Raw genomic sequence first — 19,459 nt, 5'->3', positions numbered from 1 at the left:
TTTGTGTGCAACTTTAAGCAAAATAACTAGTATTTAACCTTTAAGCTGATTGTTAACCAAAAGGCTATTTCTTCATGGAGATTTTTGTCAGTGTTTTAACCAAAAGTGTTATGTTTGTGTTTATACAAAATATAGATACATAATGCTTTATTTTGACATGATCTTTTCAAGCAAGGAATGAAAATATGCTGTTTATTATTTCCCTGGCTACATTACATATTGAGAATTGAGCCCTAGGACTGCAGACCTTCATAGAAATTTATTTTGCATAGTTTTCCCTTGCAATTGCCTTGCCTCTCCAGGATCTGCCTGCCTTCCTAAGGCTCTCTTACCTTCACAACCGTAGCCCTAGCCTATTCTTAGGCCCCAATTCCACACAGGCCAGAGACAACGGTCAGGGTTCTTAGTTATAAACAATGGAGTCCCTTCTGATTTATTTAAACAAAACATTATTTTATTAGAGGTTGAGTAGAAGGGTTGGAGAAATAGATTTGAGACTATACCTCCAGGAAGAGTGCCTATAACCAACCCAAAGAATGGGTCCAGTGAAAAACCATCACGTTTAGTGCTGCTGCCAGCAGGCGCTAAAAGCCAAGGACTCACCTTCACTTAAATCACCATTGTTGCTACTTTGGTATCAAAACCTCACCCTGCAACTGCTGCTGCTACCACACCTGCAAAATAGAAGTGCCACATGATATGCACTCCCTATTATTGCTCATTTCCAAGCTGAAGCCTTCCTTGGGGTCATCTCTTTGGTGAAGAGTAGATCATATACCTGCATCCCAGATGCATGGACAACTGTGATTTATGTTCTGAATTCTGGTCCCTGTTTCCTGAGTCTCCTTTGTTGCTCACGAGACCCAGGATTCAGGGTCTTAGTGGTGACCACTGAGCTTCCACGACAATTCCCTGCTGAGTCACAGCTTCCCCTGCTTCCAGGGCCCAAGCGCCCAGGACTGGGCTTCTGCTTTGGGACAGCTGTACTGACTATTCCTGCTCATTTATTTCCCTAGAGATTGGAATCCTGGCCTTTTGATTAGCCCAGTTCTTGGAGTTCTGCTAACCTACCTTGCTCTGGCCAGTCTCTTTCATATAGACCCCTGAGCCCCAAGGCACATAGTAAGTATACAGTAAATGTTGAATAAAGAAAACATTCTACCAATAGAGACTTCCTAGATGACAACTTCATATCTTCCCATATCCTTTCTACTGGGAATCCTGATACCTCTCATCTAGAACCACCAATCTGCTATGTCATTTGGACGGGGCACTGCCCCGCCTGCTGCCTTCCAGCAGTCACATTTCTTGTTCCCTTAACCAACAGAGATCTGGCTGTACCAATACCATGTGACATAACTTTAGACAAACCATTTAATCATCACAGACGTTGTGTTGCCTAGACTATATGCACAGTTATTTGAACTAATTTTTTTTTCTTTTAAAATATGCCCCCCGCCTAGCATGGAGCTTAACATGTGGCTTGAACTGAGATCCTTAGATCAATACCCGAGCTAAAACCAAAAGTCAGACACTTAACCTGAGCCACCCAGGGGCCCCTGAACTAATGTTTTAATTGTACACAATATCTATATGAGATATTACTACAAAATAGGACATGTCTCTTTTCCTTTCCCCTGTAATATAGTAAAGATCTACAGTATTCAAATAATATCCTATTTTTTAGCATAGGTATACAGATGTTCCTTAACTTACAATGGGGTAATGTCCCGATAAACCCATTATAAGTTGAAAATGTCATAAGCTGAAAATGCATTTAATACACCTGTCCTACCAACCATCATAGCTAGCCTAGTCTCCCTTAAATATGCTCAGAACACTTAGACTACGGTTGGATAAAATCATTTAGCACAAAGCCTATTTTATAATAAAGTGTTGAGTATCTCATGTAATTTATTGAATACCGTGCTGAAAATGAAAAACAGAATGGTTGTAAGTATATCAGTTGTTTATCCTTGTGATTGTGTGGTTGACTGGGAGCTGCAGCTCTCTGCTGCTATCCAGCAATGAAAGAGAGAGAGAGAGAGAGAGAGAGAGAGGAAGATTATTGTTCTGCATATTGCTAGCCTGGGAAAAGATCAAAATCCAAAAATCAAAGTTTGATTTCTACTGAATGCGTATCACTTTTGCACCATTATAAAGTTGAGAAATTGTAAGTTGAACCATCATAAATTGGGGACCATCCGTCCTGAATTTTCTCCAAAAAAGGGGTGAGGCCAACTACAAAGAACCCTGTAGTTGTAGCTAGAACATCTTAGTACAAGTCCTAACTTCTCTACTTACTAGCCCTGTGTCATTGAGCAAGTTATTTAAAATTTCTGAGTTATCTTTTAACTCCTGTGAAATCAGGATATTAAACCTGTGATGTTGTGATTTTTAATAAATATATTTTTGGGGTTTTGTCCTCAGTTCCTGGTTCACAGCCTCCAAAACCCTTGGAAGTTCCTGAGCAGTAAGAGCATTGAGAGCATCTTTTGTCATAATATTTGGTCTTTTGTTCTCAGTTTCTGAAATTGCTTCAGAGCCATAAAGGTGAAACAGGTGTTTTGCTGTTCATAACAAGCCCCTTTCAACTACAATGGAGTTTATGTTAATGAGGTGACTTCTGGAAAACCCTAAAGATGGGCGGGGGTGGGGGGTGAAGGCTGCCTGAGGAACAAACCATGAGTAGAGGGTTAGAACTTACAGTTTCACCACCTGATCTTTGGAGAGAGGAGAAGGATTGGAGTTTGAATCAATTTTCAATGGCAAATGATTTGATCAATCATGCCTATGTAATGAAGCCTCCATAAAAACCCCAAAGGAAGGGATTCAGAGAGCTTCCAGGTGGGTGAGCCAGAATGCTACAAGCCCCTGTGCTGGGCCTGAGAGTCCACAGGGATAAAAGCTCCTTTGTTTGGGACTTTGCCCCATGTATCTCTTTACCTGGCTATTGATTTATAACCTTTAATATCTTTTGTAATAAACAGTAATCTGGTGAGTAAACTGGTTTCCTGAGTTCTGTGAACTGCTCTAGCAAATTAATTGAACCCAAGGAGGGGTTTACGGGAACCTCTGATTTACAGCCAGTCAGTCAGAAGCACAAGTAACAACCTGGACTTGCAAATGGCATCTAAAAGTGGAGGGCAGTCTTGTGGGGCCGAGCCCTTAACCTGTGGAATTCTGTGCCTTCTCTGGATAGTGTCAGAACTGACTTGAACTGTAGGACACATAGCTCATGTTTGAGAATTGCTTGGTGATGTGGAGGAGGAAAACCCTACCACAATGGGATTTGGAGCAGAATTGTCCCCTTATCTCATGCAGTTATTGTGAAGCTCAAATAAGACCATTTATGTGAAAATGCTCCACAAATGTAAAAAGCATAAAACAAATATAAGATGATGTTATTAATGTTGATGTCAAGAGTTTACAATCATCCATATCTAAAATTGCCTCCAAAATAGGAAATGAGATAGGAATTGACTTCCAGAATAAAGTCTCTCCTTTTTTTCAGTTCATACCCATAATCTCTAAAAAGGAACCTGAAACATCTACCTTGTGAACCTCCTCGTGGAAGCCGGGTTAGGAAATAGTCACAAAAGAGCAAGTAGGTCCATACGAGTCATGCAATGATTGCTATGCACCTATAGATATTCGTCAGGAGATGGAAGCAGAATATTTAAGCTGGTAACAGAATTTTCATTGAATTCTCTTAATTAGCTCACACCAGGGGAGTGAACATAATCCACTCTCCCCATTTCCAGAGACTTCCAATGTGTCAGGAATCTATTTATTTTTATTACATGAATTGCTTTACAAATAAGCACAGTGTGAAGCATCAGTGCTTTATAAAAACTGCATTAATGCACAAACTTGTTCAGAAGCCAAGAAGAGAATAAGAGTACAGCCCAGAGAGAATTTAATGGGCCCAGCTTGAACTTTTTTCCAGCCAACACCATTGAACACCTGTTAACAATCATGAAGAAGTTAGAGAATATTGAGCGCCTAAGCACACTGCTCTCAACTCCGTACTCTGACAGTGTTGATTTATTTTCTCCTGGGGTTCCCATGGCTAAACTTCCTTACCAAAGGTTTATTGTTGAAAAAGAAATATCTCTCCCTATAAGACTTTCAGAGACATGTAGGATGGACTAAAACCGAAAAGTAACCAGCTCAATAAGTTGAGCTTTGGTATGAGTTGAGAATTACATACTAATAATCTTTTGCTTGGAAAGAGACATTATAAGCAAAGTGTAAAAAATGACAAATGGGTGAAAATCATTGCAACATATATCACAGAAAAAAATTAATGGTCTTACTATGTAAAGAACTTCTAAAAATAGGGAACAGAAGCTCCATTAACCCTAGAGAAAAACAGGCTAGAGGTAAAAAAATAAATAAATAAATAAAAAGCAATCCATTTCAACCGTAAGAAAAAAGCAAATAAAAACTTTACTGAGATATCGTTTCTTAAGTATCCAAAAGTATATCCAAAGTATACTTGTTATCCAAAGTATAACAAAGTAGCCTATTGGAAAGACTTAAGGAAATAACACTCATATATGGGAATATCTAGCAAAATTATATATGAACTTATCCTTCATCCAAGAATCCCACATCTAGAAATCTATCCCAAAGACAACACTAGCAACATTATGGACAGATATGTGTACAAGGGACTCATTACAAAGTTATTTGAAAAGAAAAATACTTAAAGCAAACCTATTGTGCATCGAGAGAGGAATGACTGAATAAACTATAGTCCAGTGATTCTCAAATTTTAGGTGCATCAGAATCACACGGAGATCTTTTTAAAACACCAATTAAAACACCAACCCCAGAGTTTCTGATTCAGTAGGTCTGGGGTAGAGCATGAAAATTTGCATTTTTATCAAGTTTCCAAGTGATGGTTGGTGATGCTGCTGGTCCAGGAGCCACAGGTTGAGAACCACTGCTTAGTATGTCCACACAATGGGATACTTTGCAGCTGTAAAAAGGAAGAGTATCTCTATATATTAGTATGGAGTCATCTTTGGGTTATAGTTTTTAGTGAAAACAGGCAAAATTTTTTAAAAAGCTTGCTGATATTAAAAAGATAGACCATAAAATTTTAAGTGGTTATAGCTATGGGAGAGAAAATGGAGTGGTGTTAGATTTCTCGGTATAGATCTTGTTTTATAAATTTGACTTTGGAAGAATGCAAATATTTTAGCTAATTATAAAGCAAAATACATTTTCAATAAAATCTCTAAAAATAAAAAATGATATAATATTAATGGACCTAACTGTGTTTCCAGTTGGTGGCAGAACTACACAAATAATTCCAAATGACTTTAAAACACAGTTATTTGAATGTACAGCTCTAGTAGAATATGCCTGACAAAAAGATGTATTAAAAATAAAATAAAACTTCAGGGGCACCTGGGTGGTTCAGTTGGCTGAGCATCTGACTCTTGGTTTTGGCTCAGGGCACAGTCTCAGGGTCGTGAGATTGAGCCCCCTGAATCAGGCTCCTGCGCTCAGCACAAAGTGTGCTTGAGATTCTCTCTCTCTCTCTCTCTCTCCCCTTCTGCCTCTTTCCCCCATCCCCCACTCACACACGCACTCTCTCTAAAATAAATAAAATCTTTTTAAAAATGAAATAAAATTTCAAACTCTTTTCAGTAATCATATTGTTGGCAATAGTGTAGGTATTGTTATTCAGAGACTGTTATACGTAACAAAGAAAATTAGTAATTACGGGATATTTTAAGGTATTTTTAATTCTACCATTCTTGGTGTCCTTGATAAATAGGATCCTTGGCATGAGAGAAAGAAGACACAATATATCATAGAAGAGTTTATATACAAACATTATAATCTTGAATTTTAATTTGAAGTATCAGTATCAACTCATAGTTCACTTTATCTTTTAAGAAACAACACAAAATAAAACATCTTTTTTTTTTTTAAGATTTTATTTATTTATTTGACAGAGAGAGAGACAGCCAGCGAGAGAGGGAATACAAGCAGGGGGAGTGGGAGAGGAAGAAGCAGGCTCCCAGCATAGGAGCCTGATGTGGGGCTCGATCCCAGAATGCTGGGATCACGCCCTGAGCCGAAGGCAGATGCTTAATGACTGAGCCACCCAGGTGCCCCCAAAACATCTTTAAAATAAAACATTTCTTAGGTCTGTTCTCTAAAAAAGGCTACCCAAATTGTGACCTTTAAATACCATTTCCTACTAAAAGGAAACAGGATTCCTTGGAAAAAATGGTTGATTCCAGGTCAGAGATAGGAAATGTATGAGATCTCAAGAAAACCCTCAAATACATCTGGGATTATGTCAGGAAGACTCAGGCCAACTAGACTCCCACTAGCCAAAGACAAGATATCTTGAGGCTCAAAGAGAATAACTGGAAGGGATTGAAGGGCATCAGCAGCTATGTTTAGACCCATGAGTACATAATAATACTAAAAAAAAGAAATAAAGAAAAAAAAGAGGGCTTAATTCATCACCATTGGGACATGACAGTGAACCAACTTATTACAGGCTTTCGCTCTTATCTGAAAGTAGAGCATCTCCTATGGAAATTTTTGTAAGCTGAAATGGTATAAAGTGAACAATTACCATTAATTTATATGGAAAAATTTTTGAGCATTCCCAGACTCAAAAAATAATCTCTCTCAGGCTTTCTGATACTTTAGGACACATCTTGAGAACTGATGCACAAAACAAATCGAGATAAAGCACAGATGTCCAGACACACTTCAAAGCTACGGCTGCTTGATGCGGAGACGCTGAGTGTAGTTCCCGGGGAAGGCGCTTGGGGGCGCCACTCATGCTGCTGTGGAGCGTGCTGTTGCGGTAATGGCTTGTCGCGAAACAAATGTCTTTCTTCTTAAAAGCAAAAATCCTCACTGGATTTCTTTGAGTTAGCAAAAACAGGTACTAATATAAGTCTTTCAAAAAAGCAAAGTGGTGTAACGTGAATGTCCAAAAAACAGTTTAAAAACTGTTAAATAATGAAGAAGGATTCAAACACTTGCCTGCCTTTTTCATACAAACTGTACTCCAGGCTTACTAAGAAGATGAAGGGAGAAATCTATTTATAGAAGTATTCTGCAATGAATTAGAATTAAAACAGCAGCATTTGAACCCATAATTAGATAATAGATTTGGTAGTAATCATCAACAGCTGACAATATCAGCAAAGTAGAGATCACCAAATATTATGTACTCCTAATGAAATAATACACCACTGCATGAAACAGTCTGGCTAAAAAGCTGAACCTGAGTCTGATTAAAACTCTGGATCCAACAACCAATTTCAAAGGACAGGGCATTCAAAGGACAGATAAACATGTATAACAACACTTACAGGAATACAACAGCAAAATCCACACTGCAGGGAATTACCTGAGAAACAAATTGGGTTCTTCAACAAATTGCAAAGCAAAAAAGAAAGAAGATGGAGGTGGAATCTATATATCTTAAGATATATCTTTTCAGACGTATCTACCAATTACAATCAGGGGACCTTATTTGAATCCTAATTCACACAAACAAACATTAGAAAGAGAGATAACTAAAAATTTGATCACTGCTGGGTAATTTGATATTCAAGAATTACTATCAATTTTGTATAGCATTATGGTTATGTTTAAATAAAAAGAATCCTCTTCTTTGGGGGCTGAAATATTTATAAATGAAGTAATATCATGTCTAGAACTTGTTTCAAAATACTATGGGAAGGAAAAGTGAGAAGGGTAGTGATGTATTGGTAAATGCTAGGTTGGGGGTGGGCTTCAGGGAGGTCTCATTTGTAGCATTTGTATCATCTCTGATTGCCTTGGTGTCAGTACTCACACCATGACGGATTTCAAGCTATCAAGCTGTGAGACAGAACTTGGCATTGCAAAAAGATGCCCACAATCCACCCTTGCAGAGGCAGGAGCTGATTTCAGCACGCCACTGGAGAAGGTGCACAGGTTAAAGAAGGCTGGCCAAGAGTTGGTAAGTTGTTCACCTCAGTGGTGGGTATAAGAACTTCATTACCTTATGCTATATGTTCAAAATTCTCTGTAACAAAACATTTTAAAATGAAATGATTTGCTTTCTTTCTCTCAGAAAATGTGCAAAATAGACCACATTAGATACCAAAGGCAATAAGAAAACTCAGTAAGAGGAAAGGAAAGGAAAGGAGAGGAAAGGAAAGAGAAAAGAAAAAAAAAAGAAAAGAGGAAGGAAAAGAAAAGAGAGGAAGGAAGGAAGAAAGGGCAAGCACTGTCCTTTGGAAAGTTAAATCCAGTTTTATCAATTAACTTTATTTACAAGAGCCTTTATTTACAAGTTATAATGCTATTGTCATTCAGTTAATATTTTAATGTCTAGTTCCTAATTTCCCCCATTTTACAAAGTATATGGACATCTTACATGTACACTGGACCCTCTTGGTTGAGAGGGTTAGGATGCAGAGAAACTGTCATCACGAATTTATTTCAACTTTCCTGCCTGCCATTATCCAATTGCTTCTTAGGCAGATATTCTTAATAAACCCTGAATATCAGAATACTTTATACCACATTATTTACATTGAATTTTACAACCGAAAAGGCAGCTTTTCATTTTCTGCTGCAATTTTTAATTTCTATGGGTCTCTATTTCCATTGTTCTTTTTTTCTTTATATTCAACCATTCTCCTGAAAAGGACCTAATGCAACATTTTATATTGCTATTCCATCACCCACTCTATTAATCAAGATATTAAACATGGAAAGAGCAATCCCACTCAAACCCCACTTGGAGCTTCACATATTATTACCAAGACCTCGTTATCTACAGACCCTCAGCCAGTTTTCATTGACTCATTCCATTTGTGATTGCTCATGTTTAAGTCTAATCTGAGTTATTTAAAATTGCATGAGGAATTGGCAAATGATTTGATAATGTTCAAATATAACTGCTGTCCCATAAGGGAATGATTTCGTAATTCTATCAAAACTGCAATTGGTTTTGTCAGAAGCAATTTGTTTTATAGAACCCATTGCTTACTCCAAATTACAATTCCCTCAGCCTTTAGATATTTGCATTTTCTTTTAATGTTTCTGACATTATGTGATGGTGCTGGGCTTAGATTAAAAAGATTTATTGCTGTCCTTCATATTTAAATATGATGGGACACCATGTATAAAAACAGCTAAAAAAAAAAAACGCAAAACCAAGGTGATCTGCAAGGCTTATCTGAGTGTTACACACAGAAGATATTTATCAAATATTCTCTTTGTGTGTTTGGTTTTGCTGCATGGAATTTATGCTGGACTTGAGCCACCCAAATCTCCAATTATACTATCTCAACCTAATCTGCCTGCTTTTGTCAATTCCTTGTAATAATCTACCAGGCTCCATTACCCACAGTGGTCTTTTTCCTGGGCCACTTGCTTTTAGGTGTTACATTTCTGGGGTATCTTGTGAATCGCTACTGCTGTCCTTACCGTTTCATTGTCATTACAATCACTGTCATCAGGCAACATATCCTGAACTTCTATATATGCTAGATTGGCACATATCACAGAGAAGTCTCATTCTCTGCTCTTGAAAGAAGATGAAATGGCAATATAGATTTTTCTTATCACTAACCTTGTTTCACTGATAATTACCATTCATTATTATGTGCCAGATATCATGTTAAGCAATTTATAAGCATTATTTTATTTAAACCTCAAGATAGGAACTTTTAGCTGCATTTTACAGATGATAAATTGAAATTTAGTGAGGGTGGGCAATTTGCCCAAAATCACACAGAAATGCATTGATGGAGCACCCCTTAATTCTTGGAGGATACATAGAGATGGAGGGACTTCTGACTACAAGGAGACAAAATAAGGGAGCTGAAACCCATGTCACATTTATAGACTGTAAAGCATGAGGCAGGTTGGAGGCTCAGGGAAGAGAGGGAAAGGAAAGTCTCCTAAGTGGATGGATGGAAAAAGAACAGAAAGGATACAGAAAAGAGTAACCTTATTAGAGAGGTCTTCATTTCATTAATATGAAATACCCTCCTTGGTTTTATTTAATACTTTTCACCTTGAATTCAAATTCGTCTTATTTTAATGCAATAGCTATATTGAATGAGCTGAGAGTAACAGGATAGTAACAAAGCAAATTTATTCTTTCCTACCACTCTTCCTCACTAAACTCGCTCCATCAAACAATCCATTCCTTGCCCTTGGATGAAATCTTGGACAGGTCCCATAGTTCTTTGGATTACTCTTAGATAATATATGAATTATCTTTTTGTTTTGACATGTAGAGGACCAATCCAGTGTGATAATGAGAACTCCAAACTCCATTTTACGCAGTCTCTCTTACACAGGTTTGGATTTGCTCCAGTATGGAAGTCTGCAACAGGGCAGAAGGATGTGGTCAACTTCTCCCTCTTCTGTTTACCACTTTTCACCAGGGCTGGGCCTGGAGGAAAAGGACAAGGTATTATCTGCTATATTTGTGATCTAGATGTTCCAAGCTGACTCTTTCTTTTGGGAGCAGTTTTGTGGGTTTCTTAGAGATTCCCCTAGTGAAACATGCCACTGTTGATCCCTTGACACCAGCTGGCTATTTTCCACTTCCTTCTCAGCCCCAGGGTTCCAACGGATTACCGTTCAACTAGGTGCCATTACCCCTCCCAGCGTCCTTTTGGGGAAGAAGTCCTCTTCTAGACTTCAGGTCAGCTCCCTCATCCATCCCCAATCCACGGGTTCATTTTTGATCCACAGGAGATATGTACCTTGTCGCCGTTGTCATGCTGCCATTAACAACTGTGGCTTGCTCCCTAAGCAGTCTTGCTTGCTTTCCACTGCTGCTTCAAGCCAATCTAGTTACAGCTTCTTATACAGCCCATATGCCCTCCTAACGTCAGGGACTCCAATCAAACTTTCCAAATGAAGCCCTCCTTCCTCGGCATGAGGTGAAGGGGAATCACACCCTCCACTTTGCCCAGGACAGTGGAAGAAGCACAGAGTATCCAACAACTCTCTCCAATATATACCTTTCACTCCTCTATTCTTTTAGAGTCTGAGCAAGCAGTCTTACCATTTCTTTCTTTTTATAAATTTTATTTATTTATTTGGGAGAGAGAGAGAGAGAGAGCAAAGGAGCAGGGAGGAGGGCAGAGGGAGAAGCAGACTCCCCACTGAGCAGGGAGCCCAACTCAGGGCTCGATCCCAGGACCCCAGGATCATGACCCAAGCCGAAGGCATGTGCTTAACTGACTAAGCCACCCAGGCACTCCAGTCTTACCATTTCTTAGCATGTCCTATTTGGAGAGTTTTGATACCTCACTTTAGACTGTGGGGTCCCTGGTACCCATTGCACTGTTTTTAGCATTTGGGCCCTCAACCAAAACTGAGAGACAGAAGTCACTTCAACATTCTCTTACATCTGTACTGCTACTCCTGTCTTCTTTTTGTTAGTATTTGCTCATACAGCTTTCCCCATCCTTTATTTTCAACTTTCCCATGTCATTTTAAGACACTTCTTTTAAACAGTCAGTTGATTTTTTTAAGTCTCTGAATTTTAATTAGGTACACTGAACTCATTCAGAGTGATATTGAATTTATTTCTGCCATCTTATCTTTTCTGTTTTCCATGCTTTCTTGTTGTTTCTTCTCCCTATCTCCTTCTCTTGGCTTTGAATGAAATGATAGAATTTTCTTTGTTTTTTTTCCTCAAATGATTTGAAAATTGTACAGTTTATTTCTCTTTTAATGGTTTCTCTTATTTACATATTACAATATTTTCTAACAATATCTAGCATTAATCAGAATCTATATCTCCTAAACAATATAAGAATCATATTGAGATTTTATTGCCGTCTACACCTTGCCAACCCTCCCTCCCATCACCTATGTTGATTTAAATCTTCTTGGATTTTTAATTACAGATTGTTATTTTTACAACCGACGCCAGTTTCTAGGCTATCAGGCCAATTTTATAATGTCATTTTCATAAACAGGCTCTTGAGCAAATAATCATCCTCTTTGTCTGGACTCTGCACACTTTCTCTTTGCTTTGAAGAATTTCTAAAACAAACTGGAACAGTTATCATTGGGAGAGTAAGAGAGCAGAGTGGGAAAGTCTCTGTGGCTAAGCCTTAGCTCCTGCTTTGCTCTCCACTGCTCACTTGGAAGGAGCACGTTTAACCTTCCCTTGTTACCTGACCTGTTCTCATCTGAACATGGTCCTGACCACTCTCTATCTAAGCCCCTATACCTCTACCCAATTCTTATTCTTTATTTTACTTCCTAGCACTTGAAAGAAAAATACCAAATATGTATCCAATGGTTTCAACTTAGGATCCATGAAAGCAAGGAGTATGCTGGTTTCATTGCAGTTCTTTCCCCAGCTCAATTTCATGAGACGCTAGCTTAGGTCATTATCTCCAGAGTAGGAAGTCACTTGGTCTGCTGTACTTTAAGTCTCTGGATTCTTTGAGATCCTGCTTGTCTTGCTCCACATGGTCCAGTGGAGCAGTATCCTTATGGTCAGTTGTCTTTGCTTCTTGGCTGGCTTAATTCTCCAGGCTAAGAGGAGAGAACGCTTAGGGCTCCCCAGCTTCAGGCTCTGGCACCCTCTAGTGGCCATTGACAGACTTGCAATGTCAGCCGGGAGTTCTGGACTCTTGCCTCTGAGTTGTTCTCAAAGGCATCACCTTCCAGCTGTAGCCATCCAAGGGCAGGAGCAATGATAAGATGAAAAGGACAACCCGGGACACTCTCTTACCATCACCTCCATTAGTGCCCTTTTCCCCACTATCACTCCTTCTGAAGAAATTCCACAGAGAGCTTGGAGACTTCAATCTTCCTCTTTTAGAAGTGGATTTTATCTTGGGGCGCCTGGGTATAGTCGTTAGGCGTCTGCCTTCTGCTCAGGGCGTGATTCCGGTGTTGCGGGATCGAGTCCCACATCGGGCTCCTCCGCTGGGAGCCTGCTTCTTCCTCTCCCACTCCCCTGCTGTGTTCCCTCCCTCGCTGGCTATCTCTCTGTCACATAAATAAATAATTTTTTTTTTTAAAGTGGATTTTATCTCTTTTATCTATAGTTTTCGGGCAGGACATAGAGGGTTGTCCTCTGGGTCTCAAAAATTGAGTGAGTATCTGAAGGTCAGCAGTGTCTCTCTTTGGTAGTGGACAGCCAAAAAATCCTCGTGGTTTTTCAGCAGCATTAACCTGCAGGTTTAGTGTCCATAACTAGTGATATGACTCCTGACATTACCTGTGACTTTGCCAGGAATCTGTCAGCAAATTTTACCCACAACAGAGACACCTCACCTAAAAGCTGAAAGGGGAGAATTCAGTCATGAGGTTTTAGTTCCTAGAAGGACTCCAGGGGTACAGAGCGAGAGGAGGGAATATATATTGCCAGTAGCTTGGGCCTGTGTTCCCTCCAAAGGCCCCCACTCTGACCCTTGCCCAGTGCTCTAGCTATATGCAGTGGCATTCCACCTTCTCATGTCAGTGTGGTTATTGAGGGGCCTTCTTCTTAGTAGGAAGAGACTCAGAGATGTTGGGCAGGTCTGCACCTAATGTTACAAGAGGCTACACCACTACAGGTGAACACTAACAGTGGGTAATGGAGGATGCTATCATGGGGAGAGGAAGTGCTGCTTTTGCTATCTTGGGGTCCTTGGCCTTGCTTGACTAAAAGCCCATGATCATTGAGCTTCTAGGACAGGGGCTGGGAAAGTATGGCTCATGGGTCAAATCCAGCCTGCCACCTGTTCTTTTTAGGGCCCACAAGCAAAGAATGCTTTTTACATTTTTAAATAGTTGAGAAAAAAAATCAAAAGAATAACATTTCATGACATGAATATTATATGAAATTAAAATTTTCAGGGGTGCCTGGGTGGCTCAGTTGGTTAAGCATCTGACTCGATTTTGGCTCAGGTCATGATTTCTGGAGCTCTGTGTTCAGTTCCGTGCTCAGTGGGGAGTCTGCTTGAGATTCTCTCTCTGCCCCTCCCGTCTCATGTGCTCTCCCTCTCAAATAAATAAATAAATAAATCTATCTTTAAAAACATCTTCCATTCCATAAATAAGGCCTTATTGGAACATGGACCTATTCATTTACATTGCCTACAGCTGCTTTCATGTCACAACAGCAGAGCTGAATAATTGCAACAGAGACCCTATGGTCCACAAAATGAAAAATATTTACTATCAGCCCTTTACAGAAAGAGTTTACTGACTTCTTTCCTAGAAGATCCATGTGTTCTAGTTCATCATCGACTGCAAGGACCAGATCGAATGGGGGTAAGAATGTCTGTGGAGCATTGCAGGGAATGAAGGTAAATTTACATGGTGAAGGTCCTAACTGAAGATTTTAGATTAATCCACTAGGCTATGAGGAGCCTTTAAAGTTGGTGCCAGGATCAAAGCAGTACATTCTGGAAACTCAACATGGCATGAGTGGGTAAGAAGGACTGAATGAGAGGAAATTCTGAGGTAGGGAGGCCAGTGGTGAGGAATAACAGTTGAGGGCCTGCAGTAAGGAGTGTCTAGGAAGAGGAAGAAATGGTTACTGGTGGCGTGTTGGGACAATTTCAGAGGGCAACAGACAAAGTGTCACCAAAGAGGTGGAAACAAAGAGGTCAAGGCCATCAGTAGGATAGAGTCATGAGACACCAACAGCATGTATCCACAGGACATAGGAACATTTCTGAGGGTGATTGGTATCATTCTTACCCAGATGACGCTGCAGGTAGATTTACTTTTGCTTTTCACTAGCATTTTAAAATGCAATTTAGCACCTGACGGATTATGGACATGGAAGAAAGAGAAGGACACATGAGGTAAGCAGTTTGAGACTGATGGGTATCACTCTATAAATTCATGGGTAGAAATGGCTGGGGAATTCTCCAAGCTAATAAGTCTTTTCCTAATACCCATAAAGTAATAACACTTCTGCCCAGATACCTCTGGGCTCCTTGCCATATGTTTCCATTAGATTTAAATTAATTGGTATGATCAGAGTTATTAAGGAGAAGAAATCATCATAGTTTCCAAAGCAAAAAGGCTATATAATTATTCCTATAAAATTATATCAGGAAATAAACTATTGTTTTGGCCTTGAAAAGCTCTATAAGCAAAGGGGAAAGCCATGCAGTTTATATTTTTTAAAAGGAAGTGCGTTGCAAAATGAACTTTTTCACTTTACACGAACTTGGCATATAGTACTATCTATACCACTCAGAACTCATCTTTAGTTTGTGAATGTATTAGCAATTATAAGGTCAAAATTAAACTTCGAGTTTAAGACTTTGGTGAAGTGAAATGTAGTGGAAAGAACAGTTAATTTTTATTTTTTACATTTCCGTTTCAGGGCAGAGAAATTTTTCTACAAGAATGGCTTAATGGCAGCAGAGGTTTTTGAAATAGATATAGATGGATTTTTTTAGATGGAAATTCATTGTTGTAAAATAGTTACATAGCACAAATTTGAGGGTAAGTCCCTAAAATTTTGTGCGTTTCATTTTTCTCTTATCATCCTCAAATTTCTATGTTACTCTTAGTTCATCACCTTCCTACGTACACCTTAACTCTCTCAAAATACTTTTAAAAATGATGTTATATTTAAGAGTCTATAAGATGGGAAGGCTGCCTAAGATATTTGGCTGCAAAAAGCCAGTGATGCCCATAGCATGCCCAATGCTATACTAGAAGCAATTATTAGGATCAGATTAAGACTTTCAGAACACCTAATCTACACAGATGTGAAAGAGTCGAGAAGACTTAAAAATCATTATTTCAGAAGCAATTCTTAACAAAACACACATGCTTTAGATATGTATACAGAAATGACACACTAAACGAGGGAAAGAAAGAGAGAAATTTCAAAAGAATAAAAGACAAAAACAGAGCAAACAGTGACCTATTCTTGGAGTTCTTTCTCCCTGGCCTCTCCCAGCACTGAATGATTCACATTCATTCTCCTTCTGCACAAAAGGCTATCAATAAAACTTCTGGTTTCTGGCTGCCATTGGTTATTGGTCCAGTTTGGTTATTGCTTAAAACACAGTATTTTCCCTGGAGAAAAGCAGATAAATAAGTAATAAGTGTCAAGATAATCTATGGGAATTTGAGAGTACCCAGAAGAGCATTTTATCCAGACTACTATTCTAGAACAACATAATATACCTAAATAGGATTAAGTGTTCATACTTTGGGGTCAGAGGGTTTTATTCTGAATTCTGTCACTTCCTAGTTCATCTGAATGAGTTTATTTCTCTGAGCCCCAGACTCATAATCTATATAGGAAAATACTATGATGTATTATATATTTGCATGGCACATGTAGATATATAACGTACATTAATGCCTGCCTTTATAAGATTATTTAGAGGAATAACTGAAGTAAAGCAAAAAGGTTTAGCATGGTGTTTTACATATAATAAGTACAAAATAAATGTAACTTATTATTCGCTTCACTTTTCTGACAACTTCATCTAAAGGGTAATGGTGAAGCAACTTGTTACTTTTGCATGATAACATGGTTTTGTCTCTAATTTTAATGATAGGCACTACAATTTACTAAGTATCTACTATATATCTGGTGCTTTATATACTGCATCTCATTTAATTGTCAAAGAATCTTGCTGATTGGGGCGCCTGGGTGGCACAGCGGTTAAGCGTCTGCCTTCGGCTCAGGGCGTGATCCCGGCGTTATGGGATCGAGCCCCACATTAGGCTCTTCCGCTATGAGCCTGCTTCTTCCTCTCCCGCTCCCCCTGCTTGTGTTCCCTCTCTCGCTGGCTGTCTCTATCTCTATCGAATAAATAAATAAAATCTTTAAAAAAAAAGAATCTTGCTGATTATGTATTATCATTTTCACTTTATAAGTTAGGAGCATGAGCTAGAGAAGTAACTTTCCCAGAGTTTCACAGATATTATAACTGTTAAACCTGGAATTAAATCCAGATACATCTGATTTCATAGCCCGTATTCTTGAGCACAGATGGCAAGCAGGTTTTTATTCAAATTTTAAATTAAGAATACAAAAAAAGCTATCAAAGACTACTAGGTCATATCAAAAGAACTTAAGATCCCTTGTAAGAGGGCTCTTACTGGTCAAATATAAGATGACTTCAGCATCATGAACAGTATGGGGCACTTGGGTGGCTCAGTTGGTTAAGTGTCTGCCTTAGGCCCAGGTCATGATCCCAGGGACCTGGGATCAAGCCCTCCATTGGGCTCCTTGCTTGGCAGGTAGTCTGCTTCTCCCTGTCCCTCCCCCTCTGCCCCTCTCTCCAGCTCGTTCTTTCTCTCTCAATCTCTCTAAAATAAATAAAATCTAAAAAGAAGAAAAGAAACAATAATGACTGTCTTAAGTTGAAACACATAGATGTATTAAAAATTATGAGTCCATTTTAATCCTTCAATTTTAAAAAAGTTCATTTGACATTTTTGGATGCTGCCAGGGTACTAGCTCATTGTTCTGGAAAAAAATGAATAGAGGGAAAATATCAAGCATTCATCTTGCTTTCCCAGCATAAACTGTCTGGATAAGATACATGAATATCTGATGAAAGCATTCTAGGCAAGGGTAAAGAAACAACAGAGAGGCCATGTGGATGGATTTAGTACGAGAGGACAAGAGTACCATGAGATGAGGTCAGAAGGGAAATTAGGGGTGGAGTTGGTGTGTTGAGTTTTCTATGGCATTGTAAAGGCTTTAGCTTTTACTTTGAGAAAAACAGGAGCCACCACAGGGTTTTGAACAAAGAAGTGACATAATCTGACTTTTGGTTTAAGAGTCACTCTCACTGCTGTGTTGAGACTACACTGAAGGGGGAACAAGAGTAAAATCAGGGAGACCAGGTAGGTTATTATAATGATCTGATGTGAGGGGCACCTGGGTGGCTCAGTCGATTAGGCATCTGTGTCATGATCCCAGGGTCCTGGGATGGAACCTCATGTCGGGCTCCCTGCTCAGTGGGGAGTCTGCTTTTCCCTCTCCCTTTGCTGCTCCCCCTGCTAGTGCACCCTCTCTGTCAAACAAACAAACAAACAAATAAATAAATAAATAAAATCTTAAAAAAAAATTATAATCCAATGTGAGATGATGATGGCTTGAACCAAGATGGTAGCAGGGAAGAAGGTGAGGATAGTTGAATTCTAGATTTATCTTGAAGGTAGACCCGGTGGAAATTGCTGATGGACTGGATGTGGGAAATATGCGAAAGAGGAAAGACAAGGGTGACTCCTGGGCTTTAGTTCTGAGTCAGTGGAAGTATGGTGTGCCTTTACTGAGATGGAGGAAACCATTGGAGGAGTGGGTTTGGGAAGAAGGTGGGGTGGGGAATAATAGGAGCTCAATTTGGATACACAAAGTTGGTGAAGCTTATTATACATCCAAGTGAAATGACAAATAGATATCTGGTATGTTCAGGAGAGATGTTTGGGTTAGAGATATAGTCAGGAAATTGTTTAAAAAAGAGGGTGTCATTTGTGTCAAATCCTGGTGATGGGTAAGAAAGATGAGGACTAAAAACTGACCACCGGACTAAGCAACATGGAGGTGGCTGATGACCCTGGTAAGAGTAGCTTCACGGGCACGGCGAGGCCAAAGTCTGACTGGAGAGAGGTCAAGAGGAGATGAGAGGAGAAAAACTGGCAAGAGTCAAGGCATTCCTTTTGCAGGGTCTGCTGAAAAAAGAAGGAAAGAAATGGGACAGTAACCGGAGGGGAAGACGGGATCCAGAGGGGGCGTGTTTGTTTGGTTTGCTTGGTTTAGTTTGGTTGGTTTTTTTTTAAGATTGGAGAAATAATAACATGTATTATTGTACCCTCATGAAAAAGATATAGGAGAGAGGGAAAAATTATCAGCGCAGGAGAGGAAAAGAGGAAAATTACTAAAGTGATGTCACGGAGCAGGTGCTTGTGAGTGGGAAAGGCGGCTTTGCCAGAAGCAGATGGTTTGACCATGACACTGAAGAGAAGGTAAGAAGGTAAGAGACTAGATGTGGTGATACCAATTTTAAAGGGGTCTGGATGCATAAAAGGTTGAGGCTAAAGCTTATAGATGCCTTCCAGAACTTCAAGCAACTACAAATTTCCCAAAAGCAGTATCGCTGTTCTAAAAGGCAGCACTGTCCTAGAACCAGAACCCTGCTGTCAGCCTCAGGCTCCTTCTGGATCTGGAGTCCACAGGTCAAGGATACATGGCTATCTGGAGTCTGTGTCCACTCACCCTCTCACCTGAGAACACCCTCCAGGTATACATGAGATTAGAACTCTCCTCATCTAAACAAATATCTTCCAGAATCTGTATATGTCTCTTCCTCTTGTCTGTCCTGCTGAAAGCAAAGGTGACTTCTTGCACCAATCCCCTCTTCCTCAGGGTGTGGACACTTAGGCATAAGAGATGGCCATTGGGTAACTTCTGGGAAGTGGGGAGGAAAAGAGCTTAGACAAGTGAGGTAGA

General features: G+C 39.5%; 1 pseudogene; it reads left to right on the top strand.

Moving 5' to 3' along the window:
- The first annotated feature begins 7,852 nt into the window (after positions 1-7,852).
- The window catches only part of LOC121105373, a 44,479-nt pseudogene continuing 32,872 nt past the window's right edge, over positions 7,853-19,459 (top strand).

This window comes from Ursus maritimus, unplaced genomic scaffold (assembly GCF_017311325.1).
Source record: "Ursus maritimus isolate PB19 unplaced genomic scaffold, ASM1731132v1 scaffold_26, whole genome shotgun sequence".
In the NCBI taxonomy this organism is placed as follows: Eukaryota; Metazoa; Chordata; class Mammalia; order Carnivora; family Ursidae; genus Ursus; species Ursus maritimus.
This window is presented reverse-complemented; position numbering and strand designations above follow the sequence as displayed.